At 47.3% G+C, this 22,854-nt stretch overlaps 1 long non-coding RNA gene across 1 annotated transcript in view; it reads right to left on the bottom strand.

Annotated features, from left to right (window-relative positions):
• Positions 1-13,062, bottom strand: part of LOC136792590 (uncharacterized) — a 125,744-nt gene extending 112,682 nt beyond the window's left edge. The window contains exon 1 of the long non-coding RNA XR_010836587.1: positions 12,768-13,062. This is a non-coding gene — a long non-coding RNA (uncharacterized lncRNA). The remainder of the gene's footprint in view (positions 1-12,767) is intronic.
• Between the last annotated feature and the right edge of the window lie 9,792 nt (positions 13,063-22,854).

Raw genomic sequence — 22,854 nt, forward strand, 5'->3', positions numbered from 1 at the left:
GTCTTTTGTTATGTTAACGAGGCTACTTTTAGACCTTTCCTAAGGATGGGGGCTGGTTGCCTGGAGAACCAACAGTGTGATTAAAGGGTTGGAACTTTCAGCCCCACCCCCAGACCTCCAGGGAGGGGAAAGGGATTGCATAGCGATTGAATCAATCGCTAATGGCCAAAGATTTAATCAATCACGACTAGGGAAAGAAGCCTCCATTAAAAACTCAAAAAGGTCAAGGTCTGGAGAGCTTCCAGGTTGATGGACACGTGGAGATTGGGGGAGAGTGGCGCGATCAGAGAACACGGAAGTTCCGCGCCCTTTCCCCATGCCTTGCCCCGAGCATCTCTTGCATCTGGCTGTTCCTTAGTTATAAAATATCCTTTTATAATAAACCGATAATCTAATAAGTAAAATGTTTCTCTGAGTTCCATAAGCCACTATAGCAAATCAATTGAACCGGAGGAGAGGGTCCTGGGAACCTCTTACAGCCAGTGAGTCAGAAGTACAGGTTAACAACCTGGACTTGAGACTGGCATCTGAAATAGCTGTGTTGGGGCATGTGAAGGTAAGTGGTAGTGTTGTAGGATGGAACCCTTAACCTGTGGACTCTGATGCTACCTCCAGCCAGATAACGTCAGGATTGAGTTGAATCGTACAACACCCAGCTGGTGCCCCGAGAATTGCTTGGTGAAAGTGTGGGGAACCCCTCTCCCCACACTGAAACTGAATGCTCAAAACCCACTTAGCCCCTAAGGACCAGAATTAGTTCTGAGGCCCCAGCACACGGCCGTCCATAAAGCCAGCTCCAAGTCATTATTTTTATCATTTGCCATTTGCCACTTGAAACATCCTTATCCAATTCCAGAAATTTTTCCAACAGGCTTATGTATTCTTTAGAGTAATGCTAGCTGATGTAACAAATAACCCCCCAAACTTCAGCAGCTCACTCTAACAGAACTTCTTTTCCCTCCCATATGTAACAGCCTGATGTGGGTGTTCCTGGATATTGGTAACACCATATTCAAGGAATCAGCAACCCAGGCTCCTTCTCCCTTGTGGCTCCTTCCCCCTCGTGCATCCTTCCATTTTATGGCTCCACCATCCCCTAGGTCCTCAGAGTCTTCCAATTCCCACCAGACATGGAGAAAGGTAAAACAGAAGGCTCAACCTACATCTTAAGGTCCCGGCCCAATAGGGACCGTTACTAGGTCTGCTCAAATTCCATTGGTGAATCCAGTCACGTGATCATGCCTGGGAGCAAGGGAGACAGGAAAATGAAGCAGCTGCTTCCCAGTGACAATCCCATACCATGCAAAGGCAAACGGAACACACATTTCTCCAAGGTAACAGGCTATCCACGCCACAGCATCATCTTCTCATTTGATCATTAGTCACTAACCATGGGTGAATTGCTTTTTAAATGGATTTATGTTGTGCAGAGTCTCCGTGTATTAACATCCACCTTTCCGTTCCCCAGTTATGATCACTGTGTTAACCAGCACTGTGTAGCCTGCAGCAAATCAAGCCATTGCCAGGTTCCACTTGGGAATCCCCTGGGGGCCTGAGGCGCGTCCACAGGAAAGGATTCTTGCAGTGAAGCTGGGCCACAGGGATTTCTATTTTCCACAGTACACAAAGGCTTCATTTGACATAAGTGAATGTCCCAAATATATCCCTTTCAATTAGAGATTAAAACTCCCCAAACCCATCTCGCCCTTAGAAAATCTAGTAAAGAGTGGCATTTTGAGTGTGTCACCTATAGAGACTCCCTGGGGATGCAGCAACAGCATATCCACATGAATTATCACACAGTGCCTAGTGAGTCACAGGCTTTTTGGAAATGTGTCAGGCAATGGAGATTGAGGTCTTTGGTCCGGCCAGGCATTGGATGGTCACCTAGGACAGCAGCAGGAGGACACGAGGTTAAGAAGACAAGCCAAGCTCTAAGTCCCCAGATCTACCTCTTATTCAATCTGTGACCTCAAGCACCATCACTCCATCATGCTGAAAAATGGGAATAACAATATGACCTACCTCCTAAGAGTGCTGTAATTATCCAATGGCTGTAAAGTGCTTAGCAGAGTGCCTGGCACGTAGCAGGCATTCAGTAGATATTAGCAGCTGTTACTCTTAAGAGTTCATCTTATGAAAAAGTCATATGTCTAACTAATTGACAGCACCTGGCTTCAGAACATGTTGGTTCAGGATTGGTTAAAGGAAACAGCTTTGGGGACCACTGGAGTAAGAAAGGCCGAGGAGCAGAGGGGGCTGCCTGAACCCTGTTCTGAGGAGTCCAAACACCTGACAATAGGGACTAGCCGTCCTGATGGCAGTGAAGTCAGAGCCAGGCTTTTTGTGGACAGAGACGATGCCCTTTAGGACCCCAAACTAAACACTGAGCCAAGAGGTCAAATAGGAGAGGAACCATGGAGTAGTAACTTACACACCTGCCCCAGCCTCTTCTGACCATACATACCACACACACACACACACACACACACACACACACACACACACACACACAGAGCAAGCACTTACTATAGCAATTCCACTTCTGAGAATCTTTCCACAGGAAATCATTGGATTGGTGTATAAATATTTATGAACAGGGATAGTTATAGAACTGGAAACAACCTAGATATCTAACAATAGGGGATCCATTCAACATGAATGGATAGCTCGTAGCATTATGCATGCATTAAAAACAATGATGCAGATCTCTATTTGTGGACACAGAAAAACAGTCCTGATTCAGCACTTAATGGAATATCAGACTGAAATAAGCTTCTTGATTACAGAAGCATTTAGATAGCGTTTACCATGTACCAAGAACTATACCAAGGACTTTACATATATTAATTCAATTTACTGCTCAAACCAACCCTGTGACTCAGAACTTGCACAACAATAATGCTGACAAGCAAAAAGCAAACTCTGGGTCCCTGATGGCCTCGTTGAGCTGTGCACTCACTTGGGAATACCTATACATTTTTCTTGTCTTTTTTTAAAAATTTATTTTATTGAGGGATAGTTTATTTACAATGTTGTGTTAATTTCTGCTGTACAGCAAAGTGAATCAGTTATACACATAAATACATTCTTTTTCATATTCTCTTCCATTATGGTTTATCACAGGATATTGAATATAGTTCCTTGTACTATCAGTAGGACCTTGTTGTTTACCCATTCTATGTATAATAGTTTGCGTCTACTAATTCCAAACTCCCAATCCTTCCTCTCCCCAACACAAGACTGCTCTCTATGTCTGTGAGTCTGTTTCTGTTTCACAGATAAGTTCATTTGCATCATATTTTAGATTCCACATATGTGATATCATATGGTATTTGTTTTTCTCTTTCTGACTTACTTTGCTTAGTATGATAATCTCTAGGTCCATCCATGTTGCTGCAAATGGCATTATTTCATTCCTTTTTATGGTTGAGTAGTATTCCATTGTATATATGTACCACATCTTCTTTATCCATTCATCTGTCGATGGACATTTAGGTTGTTTCCTGTCTTGGCTATTGTGAATAGTGCTGCTATGAACATTAAGAGTACATGTATCTTTTTGAATTCGAGTTTTCTCTGGAAATGTGCCCAGGAGTGGGACTGCTGGATAATATGGCAACTCTATTTTTAGTTTTTTGAGGACCCTCCATACTGTTTTCCATCATGACTGCACCAGTTTACATTCCCACCAACAACATAGGAGGGTTCCCTTTTCTCCACACCCTCTCCAGCATTTGTTATTTGTAGATTTTTTAATGATGGCCATTCTGACCAGTGTGAGCCTACAGTTTCTCTTGTTTCAAATAAATAAACAAACTCCAGTATACTTAAGCCAGTGTTAGTTTCCTGTTCACTGCAGCCAGATGCAATCCTAATTCATATATTTGTAAATGGCAAGAATGGGATCTAACCACTCCTGCAAAAGTGGCAGTGCAGAGCCAAAGCACAAAAGGAGATGTCAGAAGATCAAATTTCTCTGGGCTGCCCTGGTCCAGGGCAATCTGCAGGGATGCAGTATCTGTCTTCCTCCTGGCCCAGCACAAGCACCTGTCACTGCCATCTTTTGCTCCATCTTGCCAGCTGGCCTGCCCCCAGGACAACCCCCAGGGTCACTCCTCCCTAAGCTCACAGCTCTGTCAGGTTCATTGCCAGAAAGACACTTTGCATCTCTTCCGCTCATTGCAATTCAGTCACGTCAGAGCAGCCCACAGGATCCGAATGCAATTTTCTCATTGAATTATGCTAAATCCTTCAGGGTAGGAGGCGAAATTATTTAAAACCTATAAAAACTAAAGCAACATTCTGGCTCTATATTTTAACTTTCTGATCATTATTTAGAGTTAACCTTTTCTGCCGCTAAATCACAAACCCATTTTGCTGTATATCAGGCAGCACGGGCCATAAGGCATGGGAAAAGAGAAAACCACCCAGGCAAAGAGCAGACCTGGGGATGCTACTTGGGCTCAGGCAGATAATAGAAAATGAGGTGGCATTTTGCTCTTAGAAATCACAAGTATCAGGACGTGACTCATTGAAGCAGCAGAAAAATGAATTGTGGCTGTGTAGTTATAAATATTAGAGCAATCGATTAGGGGTGAGGTGTGTTTCTGTGGAATAATGCATTGAGTGGGGATGAGAATTCATGCAACAGGCAGACGAGGGATTGAATCCTGTGCCTGGGACCTCAGGAAATTATTTATTCCCTCCATATATAAAATGAAAATAACTCATTCAATTAGGATGTAGGTACTATTATTTATTGTTATTTTTTAAGTGGAGAAAACAAGGCAGAGAAGTCTCAGCCTATGAGGTCAGAAATGGCAAAGCTAAGGTCGATTTCAGGCTGGTGGCTTCAGGGACAGGATTGGTCTGCAGAGTAAATAGATATTCATTATCTTCTTTATTGCTTAGGACAGTGCTTGGCATATAGTAGGTTCTCAGCAAATGCTGGATGAATCATTTGTATACGTGTGCATTTATAATCAAATACATTTAATTTGTATTAATAAGTCACATCAATAACCTTATCAAAGCACCAGTCTAATTCCTGTTTATCATTTTTCCACAGCAGGCTACACTGAAACCCCCAAACTGGTTGGATGCCCCTTATTTGATGCTCTTAAAGCAGCAACCTGTATTCTTCCTTCATGGCATTTCGATGCAATTAATTATCCATGTGATTAGCTGGTTCATATGCAACTTCCACTCCAGCTCTGTGGGTTTTACAATTGCAGGGACTGGGTCTTTCTCATTCACATCCCCAGCACCTAGCACAGTGCCTGATAGGACATACGCAGCCATTCAGCAATGTTGATTGGGTGTTTACTATGTGCCCAGCAGTGTCCCAGGCACTGTAAACAAAGTCCCTGCCCTCTGGATTCCAGTGAATCCAGTAAATAAGCAAACCAGTAAGTACTTAGTATATCAAAGGATGTCTTAGTCTGTTCAGGCCACTATAACAAAATACCATAGAGTGAGTGGCTTGAATGACAGACCGATCTCTCCCAAAGGACCAGTTTCTCAGTTTTGATGGTTGGGAAGTCTAAGATCAAGGTACAGGCAGATCTGGTGTCTGGTGAGAACCCTCTGCCTGATGATCATCTTCTCATTGTATCCTCATATGGCAGAGAGCAGAGAGAAAGATCCTGTGTCTCCTCCTCTTTTTATATGGGCACTAATCTCATCATGAGGGCCCCACCCTCATCACCTCATCTAAACAATCAGTTCCCAAAGGCACTATCTACTAACACCATCACATTAGAGGTTAGTATTTCAACATATAAATTGAGGGGGAAGGGAAAGGGGGGGAAAACAAACACGTAGTTTGTAGGGAACAGTGTAAGTGTTTGGAGAACTGTAAAGCAAGGGAAGACTCCTGGGGGAAGGGGTTACTTTATAGAGAGTGGTCAGAGAAGTTCTCTATTAAAAACAAGGCCTAATTGAGCAGATAGATGGGAGGGGTCATAAAAATATCTGCAGAAAGAGCTCTTCAAGCAGAGACAACAGCAAGTGCAAAGGCCCTGAGGTAGAAATGTGCTTAGGATGTTTAAGGTCAGTGTTGCTAGAATGGAGTGAGTCTGATTCAAAGAGTGGAGTAGATGAGGCCAGAAGGGAGATGCGGCAGATAATAGATAAATAATTATGTGAAAGAACCAAAAAGAGACAGAGATAGTATCTGTGTTCTTCCCCTCCACATTCACAGACAAACATCAGGTGACCTACACAACACAGGGTTTGGAACACTGATGACCTCTGAGCAACTGATACAAAATCTCAGAGTCTCTGGCCTGAAGAAGGATGGGGCATGGCCACAGTCTCCCAATATCCAAAGGGCTGTCATGGAGAAGATGGGTTGAATTGGTTTGTGATCATTCCAATGGCCATGCTGGGACCAATGGATAGCTCTTACAAGAAGGCAGAATAAAGAGACAAATATTCAAAGTCATGGTAGCTAGATTTCTTCTTCTGGGAAGATGTATTAGACATACTTTCCCCTTTTGTTTCCACTAAGTACGAACAAAAACCCTGGAAATTACATATAAAACCAACCTAAGAAGACTTTGAAAGGGGAAGAGAAGAAGACAGTCTGGTCAGGGAACTTGGGACCCCAGGAAAAACACAAGAGTGAGTTCCCCAGGTTCTCTTTTAGCCTCCTATGTCTCAGACTTGGAACTGAAGAAAACAGCAACCGGAAAAACAGACGTCAAAAACAAAAATAAACACTAACAAAAGCCTGATCTCTCCCATCCAAAGAACCAGGAAAAAGGCAGCCTGGAAAGACAGAAAACTTTAGGACAATAACCACACTACTGCATCCAAATACTACAGAAAAAGAAACTGTGGCTCCACCACCCACAGCAGCAATACAAGTGGAAAGCCTACATGTTCATGCTTGTGAGGCTGTAACAGGGCACCACAGGCCCTACATTGGGGTGATACCAAAGAAGTCGGAATAGGGAGCAACTGAGCTGCAATGTCAGCCTCAATAGCTTATTGATTCTCAAAAATATTATTGCTAAAAGTCAAGCACACGCTTCAAGCATAACATTTGTGCCTAAAGTAACATCGCTACAATATAAGCACGTACATCTGCCTGGTGACTGGAAAAAGAAATCTCTTACTAAACAGCAGATGTAAGAGAATGAAGGAGCCCAGGGCTCCCATCAATCAGGTGACCAAGGGGATCGGCTCAGAGACGTTCATGTGACCCAAACCATTCCAGAGCAGGCACGAGACTTTCATTCAGATCGTTGGTGCAGCAAGAGCTGTATTATGCTGCTCCAAGAAAAGAAAAGTCCGTCTGAAGGTGGAACCAACACAAAGGAAGCAGAACTCAGCCATGAAGTGTCTGAATCCAAACGAAATCATTTGGAAACTGGATCAAGCCATACGTGAAGTTACTCCTGGTCTTTTCTGTTACAAGAACTGACAAAGCTCCTTTATATTTAAGCTGCTTCGGTGTATTTTCCCCCCTCTTGCCACCCAAAAAGTCCTAAATGACAGACATGGGTGTGGCGTGAGCTCCTCTCCCACTATAGATGCACAAGCAGGGCTGGCCGTCTGTGAAGGAGGCGATAGCAAGATTCCAGCATTAATAGGAGGTGGGACAACAGAGTCCCTGTATAGTGTTTTTCTTGTTCTTGGAGGTAACCTTCCATGATGTTCTTGGTGAGGTTTAAAGACCATCTGTTCTGTATCTAGGACGAATGATGGAATTTCCCCGAAGAATAAATCAGCCCAACAATCACTGGTTTATCTAGGTAGGTGAGGTCCTGTCTGGTAGCTCCTTACTGTGGACGACAAGGTCCCAGTGTGATCTGGCAGCTGCTCACCTCTCTGACCTCGCATGCCACTCTCCCACATACTCCCTCCTCTCCTGGTCATTTCTTAAATAGAACAAGCGTGTTCCAGCCTCAGGGCCATTGCACTTAACTGTTCCCTCTGCCTGGAATGCTCCACCTCCAGACCTTTCCATGGCTGGTTCCCTCTCACCTCAATCCAGAGGTCGCCTGCTCAGAGAGGCCAGGTTGTCCTTGATGGACACACATCTGAATTGCAACAGCCAGACCACTCTCGTGTGCAACTGCGTCTCACGTTCATCACAGCACTTTTACAGTCTGACTGAAGCGACCTTAATCTCCATGAGAGCCCAGGCCTCCTCTGACTGTGGTATCCTTGGAGTGCAGAATAGAACCTGGTAGAAGAAAGATGAAGGTAAAGAAAGAAGGAAGGGAGAAAGAACAGAAGCAAGGGACAGAGGCCAAGAGCTAGGATGGGAAACTGCTGTCCACTGGGGCCTTTCTGTCTCCTCCGGGGGCCCACTAAGCAACCAACTTCCAGTGGTTTGGAGGTCCCAGGGGTGGTAAGCCTCGGGTGGCCACACAGGAAACCAGCTCATTAAAGTACACTTGACTGATGTGTCTCCAATCCATCCTCCCTCATCTGTGCTTCCTAGAATCACCTCTTAAAGGAAGTAAGTGCCCAGATCTTTGTCTTTGGTGCTGCTTTCAAAGGAACCTATATTAAGACAGACTTTTACCCAGATCCATGCAAGGACACACGTGGAAATGTTCGTCACTGCCTTGCTCATGGTAACATGAGATGGGGGCTAACTTAGGTGCCCATCACTAGGGGAACAGATACTGGGAAGGAGTCAGATGGAGTAAAACAAATGAGCAAAAAGTATCATGGAGAGATTTCTGAGACATAGTGTTGAGGGGAAATATAGCATGATGCTCTTTTTGTCATTAAAAAACACCCACACTTAAAAATCAACATATAGGGCTTCCCTGGTGGTGCAGTGGTTGAGAATCTGCCTGCTAATGCAGGGGACACGGGTTCGAGCCCTGGTCTGGGAAGATCCCACATGCCGCAGAGAAACTGGGCCCGTGAGCGACAACTACTGAGCCTGCGCGTCTGGAGCCAGTGCTCCGCAACAAGAGAGGCCGTGACAGTGAGAGGCCCGCGCACCGCGATGAAGAGTGGCCCCCGCTCGCCGCAACTAGAGAAAGCCCTCGCACAGAAACGAAGCCAAAAATGAATTAATTAATTTTTTAAAAAATCAACACATATTTCTCCCAAATACATCCTGATTTAAGAACTCACTTAAAATATATTAGGGGGCTTCCCTGGTGGCACAGTGGTTGAGAGTCCGCCTGACGATGCAGGGGACACGGGTTCGTGCCCTGGTCCGGGAGGATCCCACATGCCGCGGAGCGGCTGGGCCCGTGAGCCATGGCCGCTGAGCCTGCGCGTCCGGAGCCTGTGCTCCGCAACGGGAGAGACCACAACAGTGAGAGGCCCGTGTACCGCAAAAAAAAAAAAAAAAAAATATATATATATATATATATATTTTTTTTTAGAGTGACTGCCTCTGGGGGAGCAATGAAATGGGAGGAGAGATGGAGGTAAAGAGAACATATATATGTTCATAATGTTATGAACATAACATTAATTGCCTGGACCATTGACGTGCCACAAACCAAACGAAAGTGTGGTTAATTCACCTCTGTGCAGCTGAGGTCCAAAAATAAAAGTAAAAAATAATAACTCAAATCCATCTTCTCTTCCCTGAAATAACCCCCACGCCTCCTCTGTATCTCCATGCATGACCCCCCGGGCTCAGACAGAACCCGCATTAGGTGCCTCTCCGGTGCCAAGTGCCTGCACTTCATCACGGCGTTCCAAGTGCAATATCACACTTATCCCTGTCACTTCTGGGTCTCTGTCTTCCTCACTCTACTCTGGTTCTAGGAGAGCAGCAGGTACATTTCCTCTGTTTCTCCCTTCTTCCTTCCTTCCCCCTCGCCCTCCTCCCTCCCTCCCTTACACCCTGACCCCTGATGCAGCTTTGGCTCTCTGCAGATTGCTGACTGCATGAATGAGCGAAGACATCCGTGAGAAATCCAGTCATCAGAGCCACGTACACCCAGGCAAAGGAGCCACAAAGGTTCATATCATGCAAATCACACCAAACGTACACTCAGAAAACGCGTCACAGAGCCATACCCGCACAACACACGCTGAAGACATGGAGATACACATGGAATATGCCCAGATAGGCACATATTCAGAGCTCTGCACCACACAAAGGCACCAGGCACCAGCCCCCACTACTGTCAACTGCCTCCAGCCTGACCCTCCTCCCCCCACCCTGGGCCTTCCCCAGAGGCACCTGCCTGTCCCCATCCCTGGGCAATGGGGGTCTCCCAGCTTCCAAAGCCAAACTTCATTTCCTATCCTGATGGGTTTTTCCCTTTTAAGCATCCCTTCCCAACTCGAGCTCATACCCAGGTTTCCTCTGGAAGCCCCGTCCTTTCCTCCGGAGAACTTGTTCCCAAAGCTTCCAGCTTAGCTGGAAAAAAAATGAATCAAGCTGCCTCCCCTACAAAGGCCAGCCTCCTAGTACCCAAAGGGGCTTTGGCAGGATAAACAGAAAAAGGGCAGACTGCTTTGTCATTTCAGAAAATGAAAACAAAAGGAGCAAGGAAGGAAGGGAAAGCAGATAAAGCTAGAACCCTTTAGAGAATGGTTTTCCTGAAAGGCATGGTCCAGAGAGCTGGAAGCTTCCCTCTCCTGCCCTCGGAAAGAGAACTTGTGTGCAGTTATCCGGAGGCTTGCAACCTCAGGTTTAATTAGAGCTCACACCCTACATAGCAGATGCCAAGGAGGCAGGATCTTATTTGCCCTGTCGCCAGTGCTTTGTCCAGTGCCTGGAAACACAAAGGACACTCGATAAATATTTGTGTTTTGAGCAACCAGACTCAACAAGGGCAGAAGCCTGTGGACAGACACACCTTGTTGTCAGTATTAAGTAAATGTCGACTGTGACAAGGCAAGGGCTTTCATGTCTGTTCTCTCACGCTGTTGTGAAGGATCAGAGAGGTTTGTTCACTTGCCAGAGGTCACACAGCTAGCGTGTTGGAAAGCAGATCTTTTATTTGTTTATTCGTTCGTTCTTCTTCTGTTACTCACTGAGCACCTACTGTGTGCCAGGCTCTATTTGGGGCTCAGAGAACAAAATGTGGAGCAAAAAGAGCATTCCCCTGTGATCTGAATGAGGGTGATGTTTGAGGAACTGGAAACATGTGGAATGGCATTCAAATTTAGTAGGTGGACTTGGGATTTGGCGATTGGTTGCATACATAAAGGGACTTGTACGTAGTGCAAATGGAGAAGGGGAATTTGAACTGTCATCATCATTATATTACATGTATTTGCTAATACTAGATGTCAGGTGTGGATCTGTATTAATTCATTAATTCAGTTAATTTACTCGCAGCAAGCCTGGAGGCACGTACCATTGTTATGCTAACATACGGATGAGAAAAGTAAGGTGGGAGGAGTCTGAGTAGCTTGCCCCAGGACACACAGCTGGTGAAGGCTGTGGCTGCAGAGCCCACATGACAGGGCAAAGTTGAAGGAAGAAGTGGTAATGGGGCAGTTTGAGGTCTCTTGTTACTGTTTGAGTCTTTGTGGAATTTTTCTTTAAAACGGAAAGACTCGAGCATGCCCCAGAGTGGACTGGACAACTTCTACGAAGACCAGTGGGGCTCCATCCGGCAACATTAGAAGTGCATGTGCCCGGCATCAGGGAATTCTGCTTCTGGGAATTTATGCCATGGATACTCCAGCATGTGTGAGAAATGATGCGTTTGCCCCAAGGTGGCCACTGCAGCCTCCTCTGAAACTGTGAAAGATCGGACGACCCATACGTCCATCAGTAGGGCACTGGTTACATCAACAATGGTAAAGCCACCCAGTGGAATGCCATATAGCGATAAAAGGGCTGAAGAAGATCTTTGTGTGCTGATAGGAAATGATCTCCAAATATACAAGGTGAAGAAAAGGAAGGCACCCAGCAGTGTGTAGTGAGACCACATACCCATGAAATTGCTCGTGTGCATAAGATTCTCCGGGGTGATCCACAGGCACTAGCAACTTGGGTTAGTCTCCTGGAGGGAAACTGGGTTGTAACGACAGGAGCAAGGGAGAGATTCGCACTTTTGAACCTTCTGATTATATCACTGTATCTATCAACTATTGCTATAAAAACAAAGACCACGAAATCTCAGGCTGGGCTCGGCTGGGCTTGGGCACAGGCTGCAGGTTGGGTCTGGGTGATTGGCAGGGTCTGCCCCATGTCTCTGTCTCCTGGGGCGTGGTGATGCCGAAGAGCAAAGCGAACAAGCAGAACATGCCGTTACTCTAGGATCTGTGCTCCAGAATCGGCAAGCTGTCACTTCTGCCACAGCAAATCCCAAGGTCAAAGGGCAGAGAAGCACGCTCCATCCCTAGTGTAAGGAGCTTCAAAGGCGCCTGGCAAAGAGCAGGGATGTAGGAAGAGGTGAGGGATTGGGGCCAATAATGAAATCCACCCGAAGTACCCCAGTAGGATATTATTTGTCTAAAACTCCGTAATATTTAAGCATAAAGAGATAATACATACACGAATCTAATGAGGAGGAACAAGTAGAGACTGTTGACTTAAAATATATATATATGCACAATGTGAGAGCTGCAAGTTAAGTTTTACATGGGGCAAAATGAGGACTGCTGCCCGGGAGACAGAGTTTCAGATAACTCTGAAAAACTGCTCCCAGGAGGCCAGGGGAGGAGCCGGGATACACAGGAGTTTTGCAGCAAAGAGCAGGTAATTGGGAAAGTCTAAAGACAATTATTGTTAAATATAGAAAACCAGACATCTCAAGTTAAGGAATGTAGCGCTTTTCAATGTATGGGAAGATGCCAGAGTCTGCGCTCACCGAAATCCTTCCTTTGATATGCACCTCAGCTCTCCCCGGCCTGCATTTTCACATCCTGAGCTTCCTCGGGGCTCACCGCAGGAAGTGGCGCCAGTGTGCTGGCTGCTAGACGGCAGATATTCTTTTCGGCCCCTAGTTTCCTCAGGGCTCACCGGCTCCCGTTGGAGGGCTGCAGTCGTTGGTGATGGTGACATCTTTTGTTTACTGATATTCCATTTATAAATATTCCACTTATCAAGAGGGAGGGAGAGACTGAACGGACCCAAGAAGAGATAGATCCTCCAGGAGCAAAGTCCTGGGAGACAGGAAGGGGCGGATCCAGAGTGGGCGGGGCGGGGCGGGGCGGGGGGGGGGACGGGACGACAGGTCAAAGGACCCCTCGTTTACAGTGAGAAAGAAAGGATAAAAGGATAAAAGGATGGGTACAGGGCTGGGTAACACATTTTCCAGGCAGCCAGAGGGGCCTTTTAAAAGTGTGAAATAGATCGTGTGATTTTCCTGCTCAAAACCCTCCAGCGGCCTCCCACTGCACTTGGAGAAAGCCCAAAGTCCTCCCCCAAGGCACAGGCTGTCCTGTCCCCCCCCATCCCTTGTCCCCTACTCCCCTTTTGGAAGCGCTCCAGGCTCCAGGCTCGCTGGCCCTCTTTATTCAGCCTCAGGGTCAGGGCACCCGCTGCTTCCTCCTCTAGAACGCCTTGTGCCCAGCTCTTCTCCAGACTGGCCCTTTTGTGCTGTTCATGCCTCACCTCCACAGTCACATCCCCCTAAATGCGGTCCTGAGTGTGGGCACACACCACGCATGCCTATCCTATTTCTCGGTTCTTTCCAGCACTTATCTCTACATAAGTCACCGTGTTAATTCGTTCACTTGTTTATTGTGACTTCCTCCAATTCAAATGCAAGCTCCATGGGGCCAAGGATTTTGTCCTGTCCCTCACTGAACATCAGCCGCTGATGCTAACGCAGTGCCTGGACACAGTAGGTGCTCGATTAAAAAAATAAATAGGTTCAAATGAACGAAAGGAAGTAGGAAGTTGAAAGACCTTTCTTCTGGCCATTTCTATCATCTCTGTGAACTAGGAGATAAAAGATCATTTGCTAAGAGGGAGGGGGTTGAAGGAGGGGTAGGAATTGCGGGGGAAGCTACATCTGTGACGGGAATGGGAGATTAAAGAGGTGATTAAGGGTTTCTAGGAAACACAGAGGGTGCAACTGAGGCTGGCGATCAAGAAATTGAAGCAGGACCATTGTGAGAGCCTCAGTGAGCTTCCTCTCCGACTGCTTTTTCAATGGCAAATAAGAGGACAAGCTGGAGGTCCGGGGGCTGGGATTTTCCAGGATGCACGTGGTAGGTTGGTTGCTGTAATGGTCTCAGTCATTCCAGCCCCCCTTTATCCACGCCCTTTGTCAGTGTCCTCCCACCCGACTCTAGGATTGACCTTTGGACTTATCAATACTTTGGCCAATGGGATTGCAACAAACCACAAAAGCTGAGGCTTTTTTTAAAAGAGCTTGTACATTTCAATTTCCTCTCTTGTCGCCCTGCTTCTGCCAGGAGAACACGTGCAGGCTACTAGCCGAGGCCATCGTGCAAAAGCCAGCCCCCCACCCCCCCACCCCCGCTGATCCGCCAGCTGACTGCAGATGCTTGAGCAGCCAAGCCAGCCCGGAGCCACCGAACTGACCCACAGGCTCATGAGAATCATAAAGGGTTGTGTTTGCAAGTCACCGACTTTGGGTCAGATGTTGGGGCAGCAGTATAACGACAAGATAACTGATATAGGCACATGAGGTCAAGGACGCTAAGTAACTGAGTCTATTGGCAAGCGAGTGGATGACTTTCAGTAATTCTGTTTCTACCACACCACTCAGAAAAGGTCGCCCAAAGAGTTAGGAAAGATTAGCCCCAGATGTTGTAGGCTTGTGGGAAACTCTAAGAATATTGAGTTCAGTTCTGGTAGCTTTCTCCAATCTTGATCTCCCAACCCCCAGGTGTTTGGCTGGTAGGGAAACCAGATAATAAAGACTGTGGGGTACATGACTCATGAGGAGAGTTTGGACATTATCCCATCTAATCCTGGCAGCAACCCCAGGTGGTGCATGTTTTGTCCCCACTGATGGAGAGACAGGCTCAGAAGAGTGCAGAGCTTGCTTGGAGACACAGAGATGCTGCATGAGAAGGGAGGTACTGGTCAGGTCAGTGTGACTGCAAAGCCCAGGCTGCTTCCACCACACAGGCCCCCGGGAGCTGGCCATCCGCAGCCCTGTGCCCTCTCCCAGCCACCTCCTGGCCCCCAGCCCCACTCCTCCTGGCCCTAATTTCCCTGCTTACTGTTCAGCGCAGTGAGACCATCCTCCTTTGTTTAAAAGCTCTTCAGTAGATGGAAGAAAACTTGGCAGTTACCTCCGCACACAGCTTTAAGTACACACACTGGCCAATCTTTACAGATTTAATTGTCTATAAAATTACTCTGTGTGCAATTCCCATATGGATCTTCAGTGCCTTGCACGCTTCTTGGCTGGTGCTGTCTCCCAGGCTGGGGTACAGCTGGTTCAACACAAAACAAGGTTACCTGCCAGACTGTGTGACTTTGAGCAAGTGATCCAGGGCCTCAGTTTCCTCATCTGTAAGTGGGGATAATCACAGCAACTTGTCATGCGGTTGGGAAAATTAAACGAAACCATGCAGATAAAGCTTTTAGTGCTGTTCCTGGCACACACATAATGTGGTAGCTAATATTTTGAGATCTCAACACACGTTTTCCCCCCTCAATTTCCTGGAACCCATTCTCCCCCCTCGCACCCCCTACTGCCATGTTTAGCCATACGCTTTATTGACTCAGGGGACAGGTGATTCAGAGGAAGATACGAGATGCAAGAAAGGAGGCTTTAAAGCTTCAAAACACTGAGCCCTGATGAATTCAAGGTATACGGTTTACACCATAAGGAATATTCTGGAGAAAGAATAGCCAGCGCATCAGCTAGAAGTCATCCACCTGCAGGTAACAGAACACCCAACTCAAACTAGCTAAGAAATAAGACAATAACAGGACTGACAGGGCCAGAGGGAGAGCAGCTTCACAGGGGGTTGACCCAGGAACTCAACAATGTCACTCAAGAGAGACCAACTGTCCTCCCTGCCTTCAATGGAGGCTGCTCCAAACCAAGGCTGGCTCCCCTGGGAGAGATAAGATGGCTGCCGGGTGCTTCCAGGGGCTTCCTCACACAAGGGGGTGAGGGGGTGGGAGCACGTGGCTCCAGATAGCTCTGCCCAGAAACCCCCAACCGACATCATCTCTCACCTCACTGGCCCCAAACGGGCCACATCCCCACCTCTGAACCAATCACTGGAGGAATGGGTTGTGCCTATTGGGTAAATCCGTGGGCCTTTATGCCGATTGGCAAGATCCATCATCCCTGGGCCTCTGGGTCTCTCCCCTCCAAATACTGAGGGACTCTTGGGGGTAAAAGGGAGCTTCCTCAGTGAAGTTTTTTTCAAGGCATAAAGTTTATGCCATAATGAATAGACTGGAAAGAGAATAGATGAAGAGCTTACTAAAAATCGTCTTATCCATACTAGATTACTCCTTGTCTGAACAATATTTGTGGAATATACTTCAACATTTATTTACTGGAAAGTTCCTGTGGGGCTTTCATAGACAAGATAGCTGTCATTATCTCTTTCAGAATATGACACCCAGAGGTGACACAGTTCTCCAAGGAGGTCTGGCCAGCACAGAGCACAAGGGGGCTGTCATCTCCAATGGTGATAATAATAATAAATAGCTAACTTTTGTGGAGAAGTTACTATCTGCTGAGTACTGTGCTGAGCATGTCACCTTAACTCTTTTAATCCTCGTAAAAACCCTGTGAAAGCAGGTCCTCTTATCCCCATTCTACAGATGATGAAACAGAGGCACAGGGAGTAGAATTAACCTGGCCCAAATCACACAGCCAATCAGTGGAAGGTTTTAATCCAGGCAGACTTACTCAAGCTTGGATGCTGTAATGCTTCTCCTCCTGTAGTGCCGCGGAAGTTCACACGAGACTTTTGACAGGAGTAGCCATTCGTTCACCTGGCAAACATTTGTTTATTGGCTGTGATATGCCAAACAAGCTATGACATTTAAAATTCACTTCTTCAACAAGAACTATTTTAAATGCTTACCCTGTACCGAGCACTGTATATAGTGCGAGGGGACACGGTGGCGGGTGATCTTGACCTAGCCCCAGCCTTCACGAAGTGCACTGTCTTCAATTTCCTTGCCTGTAGTGCTGAGCCCACGGGTCGTCTAAAAGCTCAGGGCTGTCCCGTACAGATAAGCTGTACAGTGAGCAAACTGCTCAATGACACCCAACATAGAGGGGAGTGAGGACTGAATTCCACCACTCACTCCCCTCATCAAATCCTGTGCTCTGGCATATAGCTGAATCTGTCCAAAAAGACATCTTTTTAAGAAAGTTGCCTTTGACGCGCCAAGCCATGCGCTGCAGTGCTCCCTCCACCCAGCAGGGGGCACTTGCTCTAATTTACACAAAAGCACCATAGAATAACCCGACCCCGTAAGAGCTGCTTCTCCTCCCACTGCCATATTAGGAGTCAAGGTTTTGGTTTGGTTGGTTGGTTGGTTTCTAGAAGAGCTGCTGCTAAATTATGGCTCTTGGTTCCATTGTCTGTCCGGTTGGGTGTTTCTAATTTGAGCTCAAGGCTTACATCTGCTGCGTTTCATCTCTAAAGAGCTGATCCTATCGCGAATACTGGTTGGTGAATTATTCTTCCGGAGGGTTTGCAACTTAAGAAGTTCATCACTCACCCAGGAGCCTCAGGGGGAACCAGGAACCAGTCTCTTTGGAGGTAAGAAACTCCTCCCCAGTGACCAGAGTCAAGGGTCCATCAACCCAGGAAACTCAGATCTGTCTACGTCCTCCCCAGTCCCAACTGGAGTTGAAGCAGCAGAGAGCCGGTGTTGACACTGGGTGCAAGCATTGCCCAGGACCCGTGGCAGGTGCTGTCAGCCCTCCATATGCACCCCTTGGGTCCCCTTTACCATCCACACCAGCTCCCAACGTGCCTCCATCCCAACAGCCAGCACCCGCACCTCTTTGCTGGAGGATGGCCTCCAGGCTGCTGGAAGCCACTTCACCTGTGTGCACGAGGAGCCAGAAGTAGCTGGGGGTTCATTTCCGCTGCCACATGGAAGCCCCTAACCTCTGGCTGCCTTTCCCCAGGCCTGGTCCAGGGAGGAGGTGTCACCTACACTGCCTCAAGGGCTGCCCCATGGAACTGAGCCCAAGGTTCACTCCACGGGACCTTGTCTGATGCCAACCCTGCCTTCTTTCTTCCCTTCCATCTCACTCCTTCACTGACCTACTGATTTTCCCTGGAGGATGCTTCCTAATAAAAATCTTACACATGAGGGACTTTCCTGGTGGCACAGTGGTTAAGAATCCATCTGCCAATGCAGGGGACATGGGTTTGAGCCCTGGTCCGGGAAGATCCCACATGCCGTGGAGCAACTAAACCCATGTGCCACAACTACTGAGCCCACGTGCCACAACTACTGAAGCCCGCACGCCTAGAGCCCATGCTCTGTAACAAGAGAAGCCACCGCATGAGAAGCCTGCACACTGCAACAAAGAGTAGCCCCTGCTTGCCGCAGCTAGAGAAAGCCCGTGTGCAGCAATGAAGACCCAGTGCAGCCAAAACTTAATTAATTAATTTTTAAAAAATCTTATTACACATGAAACTTCATCTAAGCATCTGATTCAGAGAAATTGAACTTAGAATGGGAACTGAAGGAAGTTAGCTAAGCCATGCCTGCTGGATGCCCTTGCCCATGCCCCTTTCTAAGCCTCCTCTGTAATTTCAGGAGACATATGCCAAGTTCCAGCTAGGGCTGAGCCTCAGCCATTTAACTCAGTCCATTGGCTCCCTATGGAATCCATCTCTCACATATTTTTCCCCAAACCTCCATGAAAAATGATTTGCAAAGTCCTCTCTATCCCTTTCTCTCCCTTTCTCTCTCTCTCTCTCTCTCTCTCTCTCTCTCTCTCTCTCTCTGCCTCTCTCCCTCTCCCCCTCTCCCTCCCTCTCTCTCACTCTCTCTCGCTCTTTCTGGTTAAACTTGGTGTTCAAGGACTCCCCGAGATGTTTCTCTAAATGACAGCTTTATGGGGCAATAGCTGCTGATGTTATATGTGTCCTCAGATAGGCAGGTCTTTTTATACTGTGTGTGTCCCCATAAAAATGATTGGTTTTAAGTTGTTATTCTAATATTGCTGTGATTGTAACATTGGAGCCGACAGTCTCCAAGGAGAAGAGTATCAAAGCCTGAAGAATAGAAGCAGGAGGTCCCATCGGTCTACATGGCAGGAGGATGAGACTGGTGGGCACTGCCCGCCAGTGGGTAGGGGCTCAAAGGCTGTTGTTTTTATGTTATCATAAGGATAACAATTAATGTGAGAGTGTCATAAATAATGAAAACTCCTCCCCCCACCAACTGGATAAAACTAGAAGCATCTCATTGCGGCCTGAGAGGAAAGGAGATGGGCAGAGTCCAGAAGAATATGGATAGAAAAACACCGATACATACAGAGGGACAAACAGAGAAGGATCTAGGCAGAAGGGGGAAATGAAGCAATGGGTTCAAAAAGAGACAAAGATATATGACAGACACGAGAGTACTGGGAAAAGGGAGATAGGGACAGAGGGACCCATGGACAAAATCTAAGGCCGACAGACAGAGACAGACACACCAGACACACAGACACAGAGACACGAGCAGTCATGGAAACAAAGAACAGATGAGAGCAAGACCAAGACAGACAGACAGACAGACGGAGGGAGGAGTAGTAGGAGAAGCCCAAAGGAGTGACTAGGAGAGGAAGACACACACAGGACAGGATGACAGACCAGAGGCCAACATCACAAGCAAAAGAGAACACAGTGAGGAAGACAGGCTGAAAGGCAGATGTTTAGGAGGAGGAGGTGGAGGAAGAGGAGGAAAAGAGGAAACAGAATGAAACCAAACCAGGCCGCCAGGCAGGAGAGTTCCCTAGGGGGACAGAGTGGGGAGAGTCTGGGGGTTAAGAATGAGGGCTTAGGAGCCAGGTGCCTGGTCCAAAGCCTAGTTAGACCGCTTGCCAGTAGCTGAGTGACCTCGGGCATATTACTTAGCCTTTCTATGCCTCAGTTTCCCGATGTATAACATGAGGCAGATAGACCCAGCACCCACCCAGCCCCTCATTTGTGGTCCCTGGCACCTTGGCACACCTCTGGTGATAAAAAGCCCCTGGGATGGCGCCCAATCACCCCCACCACCCATGTTCATGCCTTCATGGGACATCCTGAGTGTGGGCCAGACCTAGTGACCAGATAGAACAAATAGGATATGGCAAAGGTGGTGGGGTGTTGCCACTGAGATTAGGTTGCCAACGCCTGTGCCTTCCATCTCTGGAGCTCTGGCCCTGGGGAGAGGATGTTGCCACGGTAAGGGCCTCCCTATGGAGAGCTCCACATAGTAAGGAGCTGAGGCCTCCAGCCAACAGCCAGCAAAGACCTGAGGCTACTAAGAGCCACAGGAGCGAGCTCAGAAAGGGACCCTTCAGGTGCAGTCTCAGGAGAGACCCTCAGCTGGAGGACCCAGCTAAGCCAAACTAAGATGCCCCACAAACTAAGATAATGTTGGTTGTTTTAAGCCTCCGTGTTTGGGGGTAATTTGTTGTGCAGGAATTAATACCTGATACAGATTTTGGTACCTGGGAGATAAGTCAGAGGAAGACAAATACCATATGGTCTCATTTTTATATGGAATCTTAAAAAAAAATCAAGATTATAGATGGAGAACAGATTGGTCATTGCCAGAGGCAGAGGGGATGGGGTGGGCAAAATGAGTGAAGGGACTCAAAAGGTACAAACAAATAAGTCCTGGGGATGTAATGTACAGCATCATGATGACAGTTAATAAGGCTGCATTGTATATTTGAAAATCACTAAGAGAACAGATCTTGAAAGTTCTCATCACAAGAAAAAAAACTGTATAACTTTGTATGGTGACAGGTGTTAACCAGACTCACTATGGTGATCTTTTCACAATATATACAAATACCGAATCAGTGTGTGGTACACCTGAAAGTAATATAATGTTATATGTCAATTATACCTCAAGAAAAGAAAGAGAGGGACTTCCTGGTGGCACAGTGGTTAAGAATCTCCCTGCCAATGCAGGGGATATGGGTTCGATCCCTGGTCCGGGAAGATCCCACATGCCGCGGAGCAACTAAGCCCGTGCACCACAACTACTGAGCCTGCGCTCTAGAGCCTGTGAGCCGCAACTACTGAGCCCATGTGCCACAACTACTGAAGCCCACGCGCCTAGAGCCCGTGCTCCGCAACAAGAGAAGCCACCACGACGAGAAGCCCGCGCACCGTAACGAAGAGTAGCCCCCGCTCAACGCAACTAGAGAAAGCCCGTGCGCCACAACTAGAGAAAGACCACACAGAGCAACGAAGGTCCAACGCAGCCAAAAATAATAATAATAAATAAATAAATAAATAAACTTATTTTTTAAAAAAGAAGAAAGAGAAAAATGTGGGAGAGGCTTTGGAATGAAGCAGAAGACAGAGGTGGGATGGATGCTAAGCCACGTGTCGGAGAAAGACTAAACTTTGGACAGACTGTTACTGAAGCCTGGACTCTGTGAGAACACCAAAGGGGTGGGGATCAAGGGGAAATGGGAGCATGTACTGGGAAGGGGATCTTGTTTTACAGCGACAGGAAGTTCGGCAACATTCTTGGCTTCGGTGACATGGAAAGTAGGAAGTGTGCCCATGAACCTGGTGGTGGGTGGTGTTGGAAGCTGTCTCCTGGCTTCCTCTCGCTGCTTCTAGTAAAATGCCAGCGGGCCCTTGAGTGCCCTTCTTTTGTGTTGCCTGCCCCAATGAACCAACCACGTGTGTTACTGTCCTGCTACTGCTGTGACAATTTACCACGAACTGAGTGGCTTAAAACAATGCAAATGTATTCCTTCAGTTCTGGAGGTCAGACATCTGACGTGGGTCTCAGTGGACTAAAATCAAGGGACCAGCAGGCCTGCATTCTTCTAGAGACTCTAAGGGGAGAATCTGTTTCCTCCAGCGGCTTCCCTTTTTCAGCTTCTTGAAGGCACCTGTATTCGTTGGCTCGTGGCCTGTTCCTCCATCTTCAAAGACAGCTGTGTAGCATCCTCCAGTATACCTCTGACCCCTACTTCCGTTGTCACATCTCCTTCCCTAACTCTGACTCGGACCCCCCAGCCTCCCTCTAATAGGGACCCTTGTGATGACACTGGGCCCACGCAAATAATCCGGGATCGTCTCCCAGCTCAAGATCCTTAGTTTAACTACCTCTGCCATCTTGCCATGTAAGGTAACACACTCGCAGCTTCCAGGACTAGAATGTGGACATAGGGGGCCATTATTCTGGCCACCATGCCACTCTGCCAGCACTGATCCTTCTGTACTTTAGGTATTGAATTATCTCTGTTCCTGACCAGGCTGTGAGCCCCACGAGAGGACATCTAATGTAGTGATTTAGATCTTGCCCAAAGTCTAGTTTTAGAGAGATTTGCATGCAAGGCGTGATGCAGCCCCTTACTAGTGACACATCACTCAACTTTTCTAAACCTCAGTTTCCTCATCCAGAGGCTGGAAGACCAGCTCCTGTAGAGTTTGTGTGATATGCTCACCCCTCTAACGCCAGCCCTTACAAGAGTCTGGAATCATACCGGATGCCTGATAAAGATTTATTGAATGAATAAAAAACAGTACCTACCTCATAAAGCTGTTATGGGGATTTAAAGAATAAACAATACAGAGCACAGGGCCTGACATGGGGTGGGCCCTCCACCTGTCAGCTATGATGATTATTAGATGGAGATGGAGTGAGCGAGAACGTGGCTGAGACCAGAGGCAGCAGCAGAGACCACGGGCAGATAGGCAGCGGCAGGAAGGGAGAAACAGAAAGAGAAGCACGAGGGACAGAGGCAGGGGACCAGCTCACTTTGTCTCCCAGATCCACTCAACTCCTGCATCTATGGGAGCAGCAGG

Source organism: Kogia breviceps, chromosome 14, assembly GCF_026419965.1.
Source record: "Kogia breviceps isolate mKogBre1 chromosome 14, mKogBre1 haplotype 1, whole genome shotgun sequence".
Classification (NCBI taxonomy): Eukaryota; Metazoa; Chordata; class Mammalia; order Artiodactyla; family Physeteridae; genus Kogia; species Kogia breviceps.